Genomic DNA, 19,229 nt, shown 5'->3' with positions numbered 1-19,229 from the left:
TACAAATAAAAAAAGCATATAGTACATATACATTTTTGATTCACAAAAGATCTTGGGCAAAATTCTCTATTAGCATAAATTAGCATCTGTTAATCAAATCAGTGTTAAATCACTAATGTTATTAGTACTGAAATACAGGAAACAATTTATTGTTTTCAAAAACCAAGGGTATGTCTATACTATGGGATAAGGTCAAATTAAGATATGCAACTTCAGCTACGTTAATTGTGTAGTTGAAGTTGAAATACCTTAACTCAACTTTTAGCACTGTCTACACTGCAGGAAGTCAAAGGGAGGACACTCCCTTTGACTTCCTTTACTCATCGTGGAAGCAGGACTACCAGCATTGACCAGAGAGCCCCTCTCAGTTCAAATTACCGTGTCTTCACTAGGCCCGCTAATTTGAACACTGGAAGATTGACAGTGGCAGCTTCAATCTTCTCTGTAGTGTAGACATTCTTGAAGAGACTCCTACCAGAAGTTTTAGGTGCCCTCACCTGATACAGGGTCAGATTATCTGGACAGAAGTGTAAAGGGAATGGAAACATCCTCTAGAGTCCAGCTCAGGATCTCTTCCATATGGCCTTGCAGGCAAAAAGCCAGGTCATACACCACTCATTCCACCATGTCCATTAGGGAAGTTATGTGGAGGATAAGGATGAGAAGCAGGAGGAGTAGTTGGACTGTATATGACAGGGAGTGCAGTCTCCAGCTGACATATTGTTCCAAGATCATAGTCAGGGTAGCAACTCCCCAGAAAGTTTTAACCTTCAGCTAGGGCCAGGAATAGAATTGGAGAGAAACAGTTTCTTGACAGTCCCTCTCCATGCTGCAAACAGTGAAAGCTAGAGAAGCAGAGAATATGGGATGCCATTCTTAAATATTACAAATCCAGCAATTTTGTTTATTTTCATCACTAAACATGTCTTTATCTTCTCTTGCTTGGAATGTACTCTCAGTACTGCCACTCAACAACTCTCCTTTATCCCTTTACTACCCCAAAGCCAGGGGAATTGGTAGATTTTCCAATGTGCCCTTAAACTCAGCCAGTTCAAATCGTTTTAGAACTAGGTTGGGACTGAATTCTGAAGCTGGGGCCAATCACAGAAAACAAATTTGCCAGAAGCTACCTTTCCTTTAAATCAAGTCATCTCCAGCTCATCACCTCCACTGATCTCAGCTTCAGAAGTAAGCAACTGGTATACAGCAAGCAGGAACTAAGTCATTTAGGGCTTTATAGGTCAAAACCAGATCCTTAAACTCCACCTGGAAACCAACTAGCAGATGTTACAGGCCATGAAACACTGATGTAATATGGTCACACTTAAGAAGCAGGCCATCGCCTTCAGCACTAAGTGTGTTGGATGAGGTAGTGAAATAAAAACTGGATGTCATCTAGACATGAATTAAGATTTACTGCACTGAATTCTTCCCCACTGTCTTCCATGCCTTAAAACTCCATTCCTCAGTTTGCAATAATTGGAAAGATAGAGACAACTGGCACTAAAATGATATGCAACATCTGTGCCTTGGTGGGTACAGAAACATTAAATCAGCGAGTGTTCTAAATACTGCATATTTGTGCAACTTCACTTCCTGCTAAAATTACATTAATTCACCATCTGGAAGGAACATCATTTAGAACTATACGAGCATTTAAGTGCCCACTTTGGATTAAATTTGTGGTTGTTGTAAATACCCCTGATTTAGCTTTGATTTGTCCTTTATTAAGCTTGCCAAATATGTAAGAGTTAAATCAGAAGTAGTTTTGCTGGTTGATCTTAATTTTTTTTAAAGCAAACAGGTCCAAAAAACAAGCCACCTCCCAATTTTTCTTCTGTATTTTCATGTTTAGAGCCCATATATACATCTATCTGTACCTACTGCACCAGACATCATCTAGAAGAGTATAAAAGGCAATATTTTATATATATAAAATAGAAGACTTTTGATAGATATGTCAGGTAACTGTAGAGAGTGTGTTATTTTCTATTTTATGGATCAGAATCAGAATTGACAGCATTAGAGAATCAGTGGTGCCAACAACAGGTTTCACTAGAGGAATTAGTTCTTGGCTGTGTATTTACAGATCAGACAAAACAAGACAGAGAAGTGAAAAAGACACAGGATTCTTCAGCTACCAAAATGAAACTCTGTTTAATATGGCACTATTCGTCAGGAAGGGCAACAGTGGAAGAATAAAAACAGTGAAATCAAACTGTGCACAGTCAAGATATGAGCTTCTTTTTTCTAACTGGTATGTTTACAGCTGTTACTGCTGAGCCTTGAGGGTACCTAGCAGAGGTACATAGAATAGTTACTACTGCGGGACACAATGAAGATGGAGGTCAATCTTAAATTGAGAGGAATAGGAGAAATTGGATAATATTTATATTTACAGTTAGTACCTTAAAATGAGCACACTTGAAAACATCTTTATAGACTAAATTGAGTAAAGAAAGGAATCAAACTGGCCAGCATGGCTTTTAAATCGTGCATTTATTTCAACATACCTGAACAAGCTAGCAATAGCTAGCCACATGTCTGTCCTTTATGGTTACACAACATTTAATGGACAAGAAAATAAGTAGGAAAAATCCTTAAGATGATTTCATGCTATAAATATTTTATATTTTTCTACTGTATAGTTTTAATTAAATTTGATTTATTTTTAATTAGGTTAATATGTTACAGACATAGTTGCTGTCAGGAAACAAACAGCTGGCATTGTAGCAGCCTTGTTCTTCTCTGTAGTCCCTGCTTTTAAACTGACCAGAAGTTCTAGCTGCTGCTGACTCTGAAATCACATAAAAGCAAATTAATTGCCATGCTGGATTAGACCTGTGTTAAATCTAATGCAGTATCCTGTCACTGACAGTGGCCAGACTCAGATTCCTCAGAAGAATTCATGTGGTTACTCAGGTCTCATCAGAAATAATATAGGAAATTTTAACCTAACTACTACATTTAAAAAGGCTGTTTTCAGCACTGTTTTAAGAAAATGGTTGATTCTGAAAACAGACTAATTTCCACTGACTCAGAGTCCATTCTAGTATTTCACTGATGTACAAAGACATTATAAAAATTCCAACTGATCTAATGACAAAGGATAAATAAATTCTAAATCTAATTTCTCTAGGGAGCACAATAATACCCTCTGGGTACATCTATACAGCACGGCTACTTCAGGATACCAGCGGTAATCCGAAATAGCTACCCCACATCTTAATAAGCCTCCTGTTATTTCAAAATATTTTTTTTAAATAACAGGTGCGCTATTTCGGCATCCCGGTAACCCTCATTCCACGAGGGTTAAGGGATATCTCAAAAAAACATGTTATTTTGAAATTTGGTGCTGTGTAGATGCACCAAATTTCAAAATAGCCTATTTTGAATCTACATCGAAATAAGATACTCAATTTGTGTAGTGCAAATTGTGTATCTTATTTTGAGTTTAGGGTGCTGTGTAGATGCACATATAGGAGTTAAGGAATTCATGACACTTTTAAACTCTACATACAGGTTTCAACTAGATGTCCTTCTCTTCTGAGAGAAATTCAACTTGCTCTTTTTACAGATCAAATATATGACTGAAAGCTTCGTTTATTTAAAGTCTTTAACCACTGACTGCAGAAAAAGTTACAGCATAACTAAGTTGTGCTAAGAATCTGAACTTTCCATTTGGTTTCCTTACATAAATGCATTTATTTTAGAATGTTGCACTACCAGAAGAATTAATGATCTAACTGTCAACTGTGGGCAAATCATTAGATGCTAAAGGGGTAAATTATGGTATTAACTGACACCATTTTCTGACTATTTTAAAAATTATTTTCCTCACCCCTAATATCAGTTTTTCTGATCTAATAAACCAAAACAATGAGGAGAAGGGAGTAGCCACCATGATCAGAACATGTCAATGAAAAAATTCTTTCTGCATTCTGTGCCTCACTCAGTTCTGGACATCTGGACTTCTTACCTCTTTCTGCCTCTTCATGGAGGCAGATCAGCATTTTGCGTCCTCACAGTCTGGGCACACACACTCTGATCATGTTTGGCCATCAGTTGAATTATTTGCAAGCTGTAAAACTTGCATAACATTATTCACAAAGATTTTCAATGACAATGAAATAACTATGCACTGTAAAGCAAGGAAAAATGGTCCTGTGTTAATGATTCCATTTAATATCTGACCTTCCTGAGTGACTGAGGGTGTACAGAATTGTGGGAGAAGCTCCTAGCACAAAAGGAAATTATCAGTAAGAAATATTCTGTTCTGCAGTCCAGCATCTCCCACAATTTCGACATCTGGGAAACAGTAAATAGTGACCAGATGTAGGCTGGGAGGCGGGGGGTCTGACACAAAAAGTTCTCTCTTTTTATGAGCTCATTTAAAGGTCTATATTATTTCTTGATTACCACCTGCACTACTTTCCTGTCAAAGGAGTCCTCAGAAAAAGATAGTGCTTGTAGTGCTTACTAATGATATCAGCTGTACACCAAGTGGCTGCTTTACAATTTCCGTATTGGATGCACTTGCTCATTCTACCTACAAGGCTGCAAAGGAACTTGTGGAGTGTGCTTTGATCCAAAGAATCTCTGATTATTTGTATAGACAGCATGACTAGTTAGTTGCATTGCTCCAAGGAATCTGGCTACCTTTGGATTGTCTGTCAGAGAGCTGAGGATCCTGCAAATAGCATGTTAATCAGAGTAGACACCTGGCACACAATGAGACTGGGCAGAAGGACTATCTATGCTTCCTTGAAGAAAATCCAAACTAGTTAAAATTTCAGGATGGTGTCGGCAAACATATCCATAGCAGCCCATGTATTATATGCATAGCGACTCAGCAGGACCTGCTGGTTCACTATGCAGAGTTGTAAGTCTCCTGAGGTATAAGTCTTTCTGCCCAGGAGGCCCATGTTTTGGGCATCCCTATTTTTTGGCGAGGCACTCGGAGAGGCCATCATGCCTCTCCCTGATTTACTGCCTGGACAACCAAGGACTCCAGGGGCAGGCGGGAGAAGAAGTGTTTGTTCCCCTTTTGTGGTACAAAGTACTTCCGCTTGGCCTTTTTATCGGTCTGCAGAATAGAGGCTGGGGTTTTACCAGAGGGTCTTTGTGATCTTCATCACAGTTTTGTTGATGGGTAAGGCCACTCTGGTGGGGGTGTCAGATTGTAAGATGTCACCCATAGTGTCCAAATCCTGTGACACTCTATTAGCCTGAACCCACACTCTGGCTTAGGTGGTAGGCCCAGGGAATCCAAAAAGGCCACTGAGCTGGGTCCTGGAGCTGTGGGGGCCAAGAGTGTTGCACTGCCGGCACTGGGTAGTCTGTGGCCAGGGCTGCTGCTGCTGGTGTTGTGGGTGTGCCTGGACTGGTGGCAGGAGTAAGATTGGTCCCGCAACCTTGATCTGGAACTCTGCAAAGACCAAACCAATTCTGCCTCTGAGTTGGTTGAGTATTCAGATGTCAACCAGGGCAGTGCAGTGGCAGAGGCAGTTGTCAACCTCCTGGTGCAGGGTGTGCCAGACCATGAATTCAGGCTTTCCCTGGTGCCAAGGAAGAGGAGGGGGCCATGGCTGGAGGCAGTGCTTGGCATCTCAATGTTACATCTAAGGGGCCAGGAAGCCAGGCTGGTGCTGTGTGAGGGCCCTGCATCGGGACCAATTCTGGCGCCGGTCCCTGGGTTGAGGTGGAAGCCAGGGCCAGTGCTGTCACTGGGGGTGAACTGCACCTGGCACCGGGGTCAAAGATGATGGTGCCGTGGTGGAGCAGTGATGCCCTCTCTCCTCCAGGGCTGGAGCGCCATGTACCATGTTTGAGGACCGGTGCTGGCTGGTATCTTGCTCCTTAGGTGGACCTGGCACTGAGTCAGGGATAAGGTCAACTCAATCAGATCCCTCACTGCCTCGAAGGCATCCTGAGTGAAGTGCCCTGGGAGATCCACCACTGGACTAGGGGCTCAGTGCAAGCTGGAGGGGTGCCAACCCGAATGCAATGGTCCAGGAGCTGTGCTCGCTAGTTCCACGAGACCCACCTTAGTGTGCACAGAGGGCACATGCCTTGAAGAAGACCTGCCCCAGCAAGGTCTCCTCTTGCTATGTGGCACTGGAGACTAAGACTGGTGCCGAGGACTGTACAGTACCAGAGAGGCATGCAAGTTTCTAAGTGCCTCCTGCCCTGAAGCTGGTGTACTCTGGATTGCTGATGCCAGATGCTGGCGCAAGGTGCAGGGCCGCCTCCATGAGGATAATCTTGAGGAAAGATTCCCTTTCCCATTTAGTGCGTGGTTTGAAGACTTTGCAGATCTTACAAGCCTCAGACAAGTGGGCTTCACTGAGGCACTTGAGGCAGGCTCCATGGGAGTCTCCACAGGGCATAGGCTTCTGGCACTTCTCACAGAGCTTGAAGCCTTGGGGCCTGGGCATGCCTAGCCGGACATCCCAGAGACACGAAGTGAGCCCCACAGCTAAGAACTAATTAATAAGTGCTACACTTAACAACTGCTGACAACTATTAACTACTAGATAAGAAAAAAGAACTGTGAAAACTTTCAGCGTCCTGTTTCTCTTAGCAAGATCTTCTGTTGCTCTTACCTACACTATGGATTTCAACTGTTTGGGTATGTCTACACTGCAGCATTTTTCTGGAAAAACGGTAGTTTTTCTGAAAAAACTATACTTACGTCCACACTGCTATTATATTCTTTGGACAGAAAGTTGAAAGAATGGAGGGGTTTTTCCAACAGCGGTAAACCTCTTTCTACGAAGAAGAAGCCTTTTTCTGAAAAAGCTTTTTCAGAAAAAGGCATGTGTGGATGCAGAAGAGGGAATTCTTTTGAAGAGGAACTCTTCAGGAAACAACACAGGTGCCTTGGTGGTCACTCCATCCATACTATTCACAATTTAAATACGAGATCGCGCCCAATGAATGTGGATGATATCTTTTGAAAAAGCGCATCACTTTCTCATTGCATTTTTGCTGTGTGGACACTCTCTTTCGAAATAAGCATTTCTGGAAGATCTCTTCTGGAAAAGCTTCTTCCGAAAGAAGCTTGCAGTCTAGACATAGTCTTTGAAATTATTACCCGACATTAACCAGGAACCTGGCCACAGAAGAGACGTATAGTGCTGAGAACTATGAATTCAATATGGATTTACCTGAAAGAATCATGTCACATTCTGAAACCTAAAGAAAATTAGTAAAATGATTTTTTTGCTCCCAAATGTTTTCCATGATGAATTCTTACTATATAAAAAGTAGTCTCTTTGACTCCTTTGAGCGCTATCAGGACTACATATAAATAATGTTCTTAGAGGCTAGGTGGCAGCCAATGCATACATGCCTCATAAGATATAAAGAAACACCACTAAGTGGTGTCAGATTATGGTTCCAGAGAACAAATTATGCCACAAATAAGCTCAGTGGAACCTCCACCACATAACCTGGTCTCTTCACACACAATTCACAATGTGCCACTTATTGAAACCTGGAATACAACATGATAAACACTGCATTGCACAAACATCTGATTGAAAAATACTACAAGATTATAATAACTTTTTAAGAATGGTAGATCTTTCATTCTAAATTAAAGTTATTGAATAAATGGAGTCAATCTTTGTGTTAAAGGCACAACCCCTTAATGTACTGAAAACAGGGCAAACAACCTACTATTCTACTGCATGCAATATGAATAAAAATGTCTTCAGGGCAGACTATTGATTCTGAGTTATACAACTGCAGCCAACCAATCCATAATTTATTATACAGCACACTCAAGAAATCTAAATTGAAATATCAGTTGTGGTGCCATATAGGTTGATATCACCAGGATGTAACAGAGTGGGGCACACAGTATCATGCTTGGACATAAACAATTGACTATCTTTCTCTGTGTCTCTCAGGGTACATCTCCATAGAGGCACTATTTCAGGATAATGTCCAAGAGGCATGTTGCCTGGCTCCTAGTGCCTTTTAAATTGCAGAGCTGCAGTATGGTTTGGTCCCACACCCAGTGCGAGTTGGAACTGAGACGGACTGCCTATTTGTAGCCAGACAGGAACCCCCACCTATAACATCCATCTTTGCTTGCCTGGAAGCATACAGGGCACACAGAGTAGTAAAATCAGCATAGTCTTTGAAGTCTTGACAGGCGACCCGGATATGCTAGCTCACAGTGACCCTGGATGGCTGTAAACAGAGATATGCCAATTGTTGACCTCAAGGCTGTGAGAAATGCTTTGGCTAGCACCTCTATTGATACGAACACACAGCCATCCACGGGGGAAGGAATCTGCCGCCCAGTAAAAAATGTCCAGTACTCACAATTTAGTTATCTCTCTTGCAAGTGTAAATTAAGTTGAAACACCCTTGTAAGAACTGGCATCACAAAGACGGACCAACACAATTTGGCATTTTAGATAAGAAAGAAGATATGGGTCCCTATGGGTATAAAGATGGGTCCAGCAGCACACTTACTCTGAGTGTCAAGCTACCATCTATCTGCTGGTCGGGTTAGGTGATTGGCCTCCCGAGGTTCCACGGGGACGCCCACCTCGTATTCGTCTTTCCTAGGAATTGAGGGACCGGCCCTGGCCTGATACTCTGGAGTCGAGAGGCACAGAAGGGGGAAAAATTGTACCTGGATGTGTCCTTTGTCTTAAGTGTACACATAGCCTTAGAGTTCTTTAAAGATTAAGCTGTCATTTGGTACCATTATTTCTATTTTCTATCTTTATTTTCTTTGTAACCATTTTTAAGATCTATATTTGCTAGCAGTTAAAAAATAGAGCAATAGCTAGTGTAAGCTTGTTTAATAAACCTGTAACTGTTTATGCTTTAACCTGACTCCTTCAGTTGCTGTAACAGAACCAAGCACAAGAACTCCAGCTGGTCATAGGGAGCAGGCGCAGGCAGAGCTGGGCATTTGGATCGTGTCGCCTCCAGGGGACAGATCTGTAGGGGCATCCGTCATCCTTCCCTAGGCTGCCTGCTGCGACGGGATCTCGGTCCTAGCAGCTAAAGACACGGGTGTAATAAGCTCTCCCTGCAAACTTTGGGGCATCTGTCAGCCTGATGGCTGCCCGCCGCGAAGGGACCCCGGTCCTAGTGGTCAAAGACACAGACGTAAAACTTCTCGGGGCGCCCATCGGCCTCCCCTAAGGCCACCCGCTGCGACAGGACCTCATGTCCTATCAGTTGAAGACTCAGGTGTATAACACACACACACGCACTGCCTTTACCATCGGCTGACACTACTGACTAATAGAATAGTCAATAAAAATTCTATCGACTACTCAATTAGTTAAATACCCATATTTTAACATCTCTAGTCCAGCATGATATTAGTTAGCCAGATGTTCACTTATCATGGGGTATTGACAAGTTTCCCGTGGTCTGATAAAGTTTTACAGCCGGCGGCAGTCCTGGCTCTGAGTGTTCTGTCTCTGTCTGTTATTTAGCTCTAATTTACCCTAAACAACTTTCTAAAAGCCCAATAAGAAGTGAAAGTGTTGGTAATGCTCGTAGACAATATTGACCTCCTGTGGTCCAGGAAACTCTCAGATTCCGCACCAGTCAGGGTGCTGGACAAGAGAGATTCAACCTTTAATATTTATTTATTTATTTATTTATTTAATTTATTTCAGTTATCATTATTTCCACTCAATTTTTCCTAGTTGTGCTTAAACCAAATTGTAGATGTTATACAACAACACTGTGCATTTAATTACTATTCTAGGGATTTTATTTAATTTATCAAAAAAACTACCAGCAGTGTCACACAAACTCCTGTCCTGCCTGACTGAAAAACCTGGCATTTCATTGATTAGACTTTCCTTGTTTCCTTCCCTGTTCAAATTGCAGTAATCTGAATAGCACATGGATCTTAGCATTTATCCATCTCTACTTTAATGGGTATTTACATTGCAAATCTGTTATTTCATGTGAGATGCAGAAATATGCCTGACTGAGAAGTAATTATACATCTCAGGGCATATTTCAGGATTATTAGCTGACTCTTTACATAGCTATCAGAGAGTGTGACCATGCTGATCAGAGACTCATTTAACTGCATATCCACTAATGTGATCTATGCCATCAAATGCCAGCAATGCCCCACTGCAATGTATACTGGCCAAACTGGACAGTCTCTATGAATAAAGAATTAATGGTGTAGCGAGTTTGTGGGCGCAAGCTCCCCTTTCCCCTGTTGGAGGGTGGGGCCCAGTGAGCCTACCGCCTTAAGTATCTCATGGGATCTCTGGGGTCCTTCAGCCCCTAAATCGTGACCCTCTCCAGGGGTCTGTATAATGGCAGTTGCTAGCCACTAGGCCGTTTGGCCTGCAGTACCAAATGGTCAAGTCAAAGGAGGTTGAGCATGCAGTGGGGCGGAGGGGAAAATTAGGGGGACCCAGGACCGCCTCTCCACCGGGACTCAGCCCGGGGCCCTAAGAGCTCAGGGTAATTGACCCCTACACGGCTGATGGGGTTCAACCCGAAGCACGTGAGCCCCTGGGTACCAGAAGCGCTCTGCCCTGGGCGCTTCCTATCCCCCTCCTGAGTAGAGAACTCCCCGGATTTGTTCAAGGGGCCTACCAGTTCATTGCTTTCTCCCGTTCCTTCGTCTCTGCTCTGGGTTCCTGGGGGACACTAGCTGTTCCTCCACTGGGATGGAGTAAGTCGCTCCCTGAGAGGCACCTGGCAACGCTTGTCCCGGGCACCCTCCCTCCGTCTCCTCCTCAGGGCCTTTTCAAAAGGCCCGCTGATGGCTGCTGTGGCACATCGAACCGCCCCTTCTGCGTCCCACTGCTCTGGAACATCACAGGTTTGCGCCGGGGTCTCGCCCCCATGCGCCACAGCCGTCTGCCAGCGTCCCCACTTTTGTGGGTGCCAGCCTCCATTTGCCAGCATCGCGTCACCCTGCCCCCTTTCCGGCCGAGCAGCCGGAGTCCCAGCGGTTTCAGTGCAAGCCTCGGCGGGCCCATCACAATGGACACAAATCAGATATCCAAAAAGGCAATACACAAAAACTGGTTGGAGAACACTTTAATCATCCTGGACACTGATTATTGGATCTCCAAGTCGCCGTTTTGTTTCAGACCAATTCCACAAATATACAGAGAAGGATTGGAACTTAACTTCATTCACAAGTTTAATTCTTATGCAAATGATCTGAACTGGGATAGAGGGTGGCTCACACACTATCTTCCACCTTTTACTGACGTAACCAACCAACCAATGGAGGTGCTAATGGTTCTAACAGCCTCTTGTAACTATTTGAACTATCTGCTCACTGTCTCTTTTTTCTTCCCCCTCTCTCCTTTTTCCTTCTCCCCCTCTCACCTCCTTCCCTTATTTATTCTTGGAAATGGACTTCTTATACTCCGGTCATCAAAACCCGAAGAAGTGGGTTTTGTTCATGAAACCATCTACATGTTTTGTTAGTCTTTAAGGTGCTACTAGACTATTTGTTGTTTTTTAAGTTTTTCTTGTATTGTTTATGTTATATGTAAATAATTACTTACAGGTGTAATGGAAACATATACATTAGAAGAAGTAAAAGGGCAACATGTAAATTATTTATATGTATAAAAGTCTCAGAGGGGTAGCCATGTTAGCCTGTAATTAAAAAAAATTCTTTAGGAAGACAAAACCATTGGTAGCAGCTGTGCTACTGGCATGCACAGTAAGTATCTATGCTGGCAGATAAATTTAGAATAATTGTTAAAACTGGGATATTGTGTTGTATAACTCGGGTTTACTCAGTAGTAAACAGATTTGTGCAATGCGACTGAATATATCTAGAGTTCCCCTCCCAAACTTTTCTGTAAATAAGACTAATGAAATAAAATGGAAAATATAATTAATCTGGAATCAGGGAAGTAAATCTGGAGTCACATCTCAGCACTTCATGCTACCAATCTAAAGAAAAGACGCAGCAACCCTGTGTCATTCTGGCTGGATGAAAAGTTCTCACAAGAGGAGAACAGAAAAAAGAAATGAAATATTGCATCAAAAAGAAATGTTACTTACCCTGTGCAGCAAATGAAGTTCTTCAAGATACATCTCTCTATATGGGTGTGCCTCTTTAGCCCTTAAGCAGTGGTTTCTAGCTATTTGTAACCATTCAACTCACCACCTTGTGGCAGACACTGAGGCTACATAGGAATGCATAGGCAAATTGCTATCATTTCCTTTTCTATCCGGTTATACACTTTAGGAGCAATGAAGGAGAGAAGAAGGAGGACAGATAGTTGAGCACCTATAGGGAAACATTCTTGAAGAACCACAGTAACTGCACAGGGTAAGTACCATTCCTTTCTTAGCATACTGTCCCTATGGCTGCTCCTCTCTAAGGGTATGTCTACACTACCCTCCTAGTTCGAACTAGGAGGGTAATGTAGGCATACCGCACTTGCAAATGAAGCCCGGGATTTGAATTTCCCGGGTTTCATTTGCATAAGCGGGGAGCCGCCATTTTTAAAACCCCGCTGGTTCGAACCCCGTGCAGCGCGGCTACACGGGGCACAGGCTACTAGGAAGCCTAGTTCGAACTACCTAGTTCGTGCCCTGTGTAGCCGCGCTGCACGGGGTTCGAACCAGCGGGGTTTTAAAAATGACGGCTCCCCGCTTATGCAAATGAAGCCCGGGAAATTCAAATCCCGGGCTTCATTTGCAAGTGCGGTATGCCTACATTACCCTCCTAGTTCGAACTAGCGGGGTAGTGTAGACATACCCTAACAGATTATCAGACAGTTCTCTTTAAGACGTTCACCAAACGTATCATTGGACCTGATGACATGAAGCAGGGCATAATGCTGTGCAAACGTATGGAATGAAGAGCATGTAACAACTTTACATATCTCATAAACTGGAATATTCTTCAGAAATGCTGCAGATGTCACTTGCAAGATGGCTTAATGAGTTTGCCAGCGCTTAACAGGTATAGATACAGCCTAATACCCATTTTGAAAGTCATGCAGAAGAAATGACGGCCCCTTAGACTTATTTGTGAAGCTTAGAAAGAATTTAGTTATCGCCTAAACTGCTTAGTCCCATCTAAGTAGAAGGCTAATTCCCTTCTAATATTCATGGTATGATATTAAGATTTCTGTTAAAACCTGTGAGGTTTCAGAAAACATACTGCTATATAGATTAGTTCAGATTAAAATTTGAAGTAACTTTGGGTAGAAATCTGGGATCTGAGCATAAAGAGACCTTATCATGAAAAATGTGGTAAAGGACAGATAAGCCATCAAACCCCACTTTCCCTACATTATAGACCAATGTGATGGCAACTAGGTAATGAATGCCTTGACTGAGGGGTGAAAGACTGATATGACAGCCAAGTATTCCTTGATCAAGCTGGATAATCAGATATCTTCAGATCCCACAAGTAATTCAGGATGAGGGTCAGAGGAACCAACGCAGACTGTAGCAGTCTATTCTTTTTCCCTTCTGCAAGTAAGGATATGTCTACACTACAGAGGGTTTTTTTTCGGAAAAATGGCCATTTTTCCAAAAAAACTTGAGTTACATCTACACTGAAATTGCATTCTTTCAAAAGAAAATCAAAAGAAGAGAGGGTTTTTTCCAGCAATGGTAATCCTCATTCTATGAGGAAGAAGCCCTTTTGCATGTGTGGATGGGGAAGAGGGAGTTCTTTCACAAGAAGAGGAAAGAGGAAATAGCACAGGTGCCCTGGTGGCCATTCCACCCATAGCAGTGTTTCTTAAACTTTTGAAGACTGAGGAACACCAAACAATAATTTTTTTTACGAAGAACACGAAGGGTTTTTTGTTGAGCAAAAAAAACCCACAGAAAAACAGTTTGCTCTTCTATCAGGAGACAGGCCATTTTGAATTCTCCCTTTTAAGGGCGTCCATTTTGAATTCTGTTCTCCACAGCACACCTCCAACTGCCTCGTGGCATACCGGTGTGCCACGGAACACACTTTAAGAAACACTGGCCCATAGTAATCATAGCTGAAATGCGAAATAGAGTCCATTCAGTGTGGATGCTATCTTTCGAAAAAGCCTTTGGCTTTTTCGATGCAATTTTGCAGTGTGGACACTCTCTTTCAGAAGAAGTTTTTTTGGAAGATCTCTTCCAGAAAAGCTTCTTCCAAAATAAGCCTATATAGCTTAAACGGTGAAGGTTGTTGTCTTTCTATTGTGCAACATCTGCAGTACATCTGCAGAGCAGAAGCTTTCTGTTCTCTAGGGCCATCTAGAAACCAGGTTCTGAGACACAGAAGCACCAAGTTGGAAATGAGGGGCTTGAGCTGCATCCTGAGACAGAAGATTGGGAATAACTGGTGGCTGAAACCTTTCCTGCACAGTCATTGGAGAAGAGTCTGTTGAGGGCATTGGTGGTGGTGTTTCCAATGTCTAGAAGCTTGGCAACTGAAATCTCAATGTGGTTGAATATGCACCAGTTCTAGAGCTTTATAACTCAGAGCACACATAAAGAGAGTGATGTTGCTCCTCCCCATTTGTTGATGTAAAACATGAAGAATGTGTTGTCTGTAATGAACCTGATCATTCTATTGGAAATGGAGACACATGTTCCTGATCTCTCTTTGTGCTCCAACAGGTTGATGTGGAGACCTATCTCATGGGTCAAACATCTGCCCTGAACCATGTTCCTACCCCAATAGGGATTCTTTGGTTTTTAGACACTGACAGGATTGGATGGCACAAAGGGATGGTTGCACAGGTATGCAGTTGCCACCAGGGATGTCTCCGGATTATAGAAGTCCGGACCATAGAGGTAAAATGTATAAAGAGAATATCAAGTACACTCAGGGGAGACATGCTAGACTTTAGTTCTGGGATGAGGCAGTACAGAAGGAGCTGGGGGCAGTTGGCCAAAACCCCTGCATAGGCTTAGTGTGTGCCACCAGGAGGCATAAAGTGCACTGTATGGGCCAAATGGGCACTGCTAATTAGAAATTTCCAATCAAGGTCTTGAGAGGAGGATGCACAAGTGAAGTGGAGGACCCACAGGGACGCTACTCAAAGATGAAAAAGATCTTACCTGTCATGCATCATGACTTAAAATCAAGGACATTGTGCAGTAGCTGATTTTACAATATGCTCCCTTATACCTGAAAACATGATTAATCCCAAGATATTATACCTGAAATAATTAGAATGATTCTACCTGTGTACAATTATTATTTTTTTGAAGAAGAGATCAAACCTTTTCTATAGATATGATTTTGGTTAAAATAATAGATGTTATTTAAATATTGTATTTTAGTCTTTTGTTCAAAACCGTTCAATGATATCTTCTAACATTTCTTCAGTGGTGAGTATAGAACCCCAGTTTAAAATGGTAGATATCATCCTCCAGAGTAGTGGGATAGCAGCTGCTAGCAGCTGATACCACTGCCTTTGTGTGTTTTCAGTCTCTCTTTATTCAGCACTACAAATTACACTAGTGTAAGCAGATTACTTTATTTCAGAAATATTAGATGTGGCATTTCTGTGTGTGGAATGAGTTTGAGAGACACTGATAGCAATGGAGACACAAGGGTATACTACACTTTAAGTTTAAACCTAATGACTGGCATCTCTAAGCATGCTGATAACTGAATCCAAAGCATCCTATTTAAGTGTTGTTAAAAATAATCATGTGATGTTTCCAGCTAACTTAGTGTATTATTGTCACGTATAATAGGACTTGCAAATGTATATTTTTCTAAGAGAGTTTCTGAAGGTCCTGTGTTGCTAATAATCTACCACATTTGACACATTATAAGACAGCACATTCAACTAAAATATTCAAACTGTAAAGATTTAATATTGTATGCATTCATACTACCTCAGTGCAAACCTATCTCAGGGTTCACCAGATACACAGTATACTTTACTCCATACAAAAAAGGATTATGGAATAGGATCCTGTGTAGTAACAGAGATCTTGTAAGAACCAACACAGAAATGTCTCCAGTGCTATGGAAAGAAACACAGATGTGTTTTTCCATGCTGTCAGCATATATGTATGAATGACAGAAGTATACAGTTCACCTTTACAGACAGGAAGGCTACAAGAGATTACATGTTTGAATCTTTAAATGTAGCTTCAGCCAAATGTATAGTATACACTTTCAAATAGAGGATTTCTATAATTAGCCAAAATCAGAACATTTCTAATTGTTAATTTCCTTTCTGCTAGCAATATCTCCCACAATTCTGGCTGTCTTGGTTGCTCTCCTTCCTCTGCAGCTCAATAACAGGCTCGCTAGTCCATCAGACTTGTAAACCTTGTTCCATGAGGATAAAGGCACATTTTGGAAAGGTGGTTTATTTCAAAATTTGGTGCATAGCTCAAACTGGGTAGCTTATTTCGAGCAAAGGGTGCAGTGCAGACTCATCCTGAGGTTTTGAAGTATGCAACAGCTGGCTACAAAATTGACCTGTGGCAAGATGAAGAGCATTGCTCACTATTGCTCCTAATTCTGACAAAAAGCCCTCCCCGCCCACCCACCCGGTTAGGCAGATATGATGGTGAGAGCTGTAAAAGCCAGCTTCCACATGCTGCTCAAGAGACAGAGAAACTGGAAGCAAGCAAGTGCGGAGAGGAGTGTTCTTCATCAATGAGTCACAGAGAGACAAGAGCAGCCCAGACATCAAGAACTGTGGGAGATGCTGGTCTGCAGAAAGACTGGATATATGGTGTAAAAATATAGCTCCCCGATACAAGACAAATCTTTTCTGCAAAGAACATACACCATATAAAAGGCCAGTTGAAATAAAGAGTTACATAAATGGGATGCATGTTCAAAAAAACTATACTGCATGCCAGGCTCCAATGCAATTAAGGATACTCATGAAGTGTGAAATGATAATGAAATCGTAGAGTTCATGATTATAAGAAATGGTAGAAGGGAAAACAGCAAATTTGAGACAATGGATTTCAGGAAGGCAGATTTTAGTCAACTCAAAGAGCTGGTAGGTAAGGTCCCATGGGAATCCAGTTGGCAGTTTTTCAGAGGGACATTATTAAGCGCCCAAGAGCAAACTATTTCATTACATAGAAAAGATAGAAATTATGGCAAGAGACCACCTTGGCTTAGGCCAGGAGATCTTACATGGTCTTAAATTTAAAAAGGAGTTGTATAAAAAGAGAAAAGTAGGTCAAATTACAAACAATAAATATAAGCAAATAATGCAAGTATACAGGGGCAAGATTAGAAAGGCAAAGGCACAAAACGAGCTAATACTAGCTTGTTTAGGGGCATAAAGGATAACAAGAAGACATTCTATAAATATATTAGAAGCAAGAGGAAGACCAAGGAAGAGCCACTGCTCATAGAAGAGAGAGAAACAATAGCAGGAAATTTTGAAATGGCAGAGGTGTTTAATGACTTCTTTGTTTTGGTTTTCACAGAGAAGTTTGATGGTGAAGGGATGCTTAACATAGTAAATGTTAGTAGAAATGGGGTAGGTTTAGAAGTTAAAATAAAAAAAGAACAAGTTAAAAATGACTTAGAAAACTTAGATGTCTTCAAGTCACCAGGGCCTGATGAAATGCATCCTAGAATACTCAAACAGCAGATAGAGGAGGTATCTGAGCCTTTAGCTATCATCTATGAAAAATTATGGAAGTCAAGATACATTTCAGTGGTTTGGAAGAAGATAAATATAGTGCCCATCTATAAAAAGGGAAATCAGAACAACCCAGGAAACTACAGACCAGTCAGTTTAACTTCTGGGAAGATAATGGAGCAAATAAAATTAAAGAATTAATCTGCAAACCCCTAAAAGATAATAAGGTTATTGGTAATAGCCAGCATGGATTTGTAAAGGACAAATCATGTCAAACCAATCTGATAGCTTTCATTGATAGGATAACAAGTCTTGTGGAAATGGAAGAAGTGGTGGACATGGTATATCTAGACTTTATTCAAGCATTTGATACTGTTTCACATGGCATTTTTACCAGTAAACTAGGGAAATACAACCTAGATGGGGCTATTATAAAATGGGTGGGTAACTGGCAGGATAACCATTCTCAGAGAGTAGTTGTTAATGGTTCACAATCATGCTGGAAAGGCATAACAAGTGCGGTTTTCCATGAGTCTGTTTTGGGACTGGTTCTGTTGAATATCTTTATCAATGATTTAGATGATGGACTAGAGAGTACGATTATTTAGTTTGCAGATGATATCACATTGGGAGGGGTTACAAGTGCTTTGGAGGATAGGGTCATAATTCAAAATGATCTGGACAAACTAGAGAAATGGTCTGTGGTAAATAGGATGATATTTAATAAAGACAAATGCAAAGTACTCCACTTAGGAAGTAACAATCAGTTTCACACATACAGAATGGGAATTGACTGCCTAGGAAGGAGTACTGCAGAAAGGGATCTAGGGGTCATAGATCCACAAGCTAAATATGAGTCAGCAGTGTGACACTGTTGAAAAAAAAGCAAACATGATTCTGGGATGCATTAACATGAGTGTCAAGAGCAAGATACAAGAAGATACATTCTTTTGCTCTACTCTGTGTGGATTAGGCCTCAGTTGGAGTACTATATCCGGTGCTGGGCACCACATTTCAAGAAAGATATGGAAAAATTGGAGAAGGTTCAGAGAAGAGCAACAAAAATGATTAAAGGCCTAGAAAACATGAGGTATGAGGGAAGGCTGAAGGAATTGGGCTTGTTTAGTTTAGAAAAGAAGATTGAGAGGGGATATGATAGCAGTTTTCAAGTATCTAAAAGAGTGTCACAAGGAGTAGGGAGAAAAATTCTTCTCCTTGGCCTCTGATGATAGGACAAGAAGCCATGGGCTTAAACTGCAGAAAGGGAATTTTAGGTTGGACATTGGGAAAAACTTCCTGTCGGGGTGGTTAAACACTGGAATAAACTGCCTAGGGAGGTTGTAGAATCTCCATCAATGGAGATATTTGAGAGCAGTTTGGATAGACATCTATCAGTGATGATCTAGACAGTGCTTGATCCTGTCATGAGGGCAGGGGCTGGACCCGATGATATTCCAAAGTCCCTTAGGGTATGTCTACACTGACACCCTAGTTCGAACTAGGGTGGCTAATGTAGGCATTCGAAGTTGCAAATGAAGCCCAGGATTTAAATATCCCGGGCTTCATTTGCATCTTGCCGGGCGCTGCCATTTTTAAATCCCCGTTAGTGCAGACTCGTGCCCGCGGCTACACACGGCATGGAGTAGGTAGTTCGAATTAGGC

The 19,229-nt window shown here is 41.8% G+C and overlaps 1 protein-coding gene across 11 annotated transcripts in view; it reads right to left on the bottom strand.

Moving 5' to 3' along the window:
* The window catches only part of COL19A1 (collagen type XIX alpha 1 chain), a 372,523-nt gene that overhangs the window by 193,636 nt on the left and 159,658 nt on the right, over window positions 1–19,229 (bottom strand). The window lies entirely within an intron of this gene.

The sequence above is a fragment of the Pelodiscus sinensis genome, chromosome 3 (assembly GCF_049634645.1).
Source record: "Pelodiscus sinensis isolate JC-2024 chromosome 3, ASM4963464v1, whole genome shotgun sequence".
In the NCBI taxonomy this organism is placed as follows: domain Eukaryota; kingdom Metazoa; phylum Chordata; order Testudines; family Trionychidae; genus Pelodiscus; species Pelodiscus sinensis.
The sequence above is the reverse complement of the archived record's forward strand: the minus strand, read 5'-3'. Positions and strand labels throughout refer to the sequence as shown.